Raw genomic sequence first — 1,351 nt, forward strand, 5'->3', positions numbered from 1 at the left:
GAATACTGATTCTTTTGTCCAAAGCAATTCTTATGTCCATATATATCGTAATTTTTTTTTATTGACAAAAGCATTACTATAGACAAAAAAAAAAATAGCAATAGATGGATGCTATAGTGTTCTAAGTATTATTTTATCTTTTCATTATAGTATATTTAATTCATGAAACGGTTGTTAATTTATTCCCTATCATCTGTGTCAAGGAATAAAGAATGAAGGTGTCTAACTTTCAATGGATGGTGTAACAGTGAAACATATATCATATATATATATGGGTGTGTGGTCAAGGGATGGTGTATCAGTGACACACACACAATGAAAAACAATGAAAACCATGAAGTAAAACCCCCTTAAATTCGTGATGATGGCCTTGATGGGTTGCCCAACGTCTTGAAGAATCCTTCTCCGAAGCTAGGTCGCCGAAGGCTCCCTCTTTGCTATGACGGAGAGAAGATCGATCAAAGTTGGTGATGGACGCCCCCCAATATCGCCAAAGACCTCCTCCAAAACCCTAGCCGCCTTGCCTTCAAAGTGCTCGCCAAAACCCTCGCCAAAAAGTCTCCCAAAAATAAGGCAAACGGCCTATTTAAAGCCCAAAAACCGCGTCTGTCACGTGCCCTCACGCGCCCGTGTGGATTTTCCACTAGTGAATTGACTTGAATCTTTTTGGAAGATGTGACTGCCTTTGTGCCCTTCCAACTAGTGAATTGACTTGAATCTTTTTGGAAGTTGGCACACATCTCCACGTTTATGAACTCCTCTCGTGTCTTGGTCCTTGAATTGAACAAGAACTCCCAACATTGTGTCTTTATAGCCTATCTTTGCTTCCTTTTTACTCTTCAAGGCATTCACAACCTATATGCATAAAAGAACACCAAATACACAATATGAGACATAAACCATGGTAAAAATGATGCTCAATTCATGTAAAATATATATAAAAATATGTCTACTCAAGCAGTTATCAATTATGCTTTCCTTAATTGATGTCTTTGATTGAGTTCCAATCTTGACTGCTTGTTGAATGATTTCTCTCTTAGAGTGACACTAGGGTTGAGAGTCTACATTGGTAATCCTTGCGAGTGAGTGACACACCATGAGGGTTAGACAAAGTAAGATTAGAGAGGGGTGAGAGGGTGAGTTGAGAGGTAGTGGACCGTCCCCTTTCACCTATGGTATGATTTATCCTACCTCAACGTACTAATAGTTATTTGCGGTCATAATAGAGTGAAGGGTTAAGGGATGAACTCCGCTGGAGCTTAGTTGAGCGAGCAACAATGTGAAGCGTTGAAGTGAGTTTAGCACTTGGGGCTTAATTGTGATTAGGGGTCTTTCTCCTGGACCAAAAGAG

The sequence above is a fragment of the Dioscorea cayenensis genome, unplaced genomic scaffold (assembly GCF_009730915.1).
Source record: "Dioscorea cayenensis subsp. rotundata cultivar TDr96_F1 unplaced genomic scaffold, TDr96_F1_v2_PseudoChromosome.rev07_lg8_w22 25.fasta BLBR01001509.1, whole genome shotgun sequence".
Classification (NCBI taxonomy): Eukaryota; Viridiplantae; Streptophyta; class Magnoliopsida; order Dioscoreales; family Dioscoreaceae; genus Dioscorea; species Dioscorea cayenensis.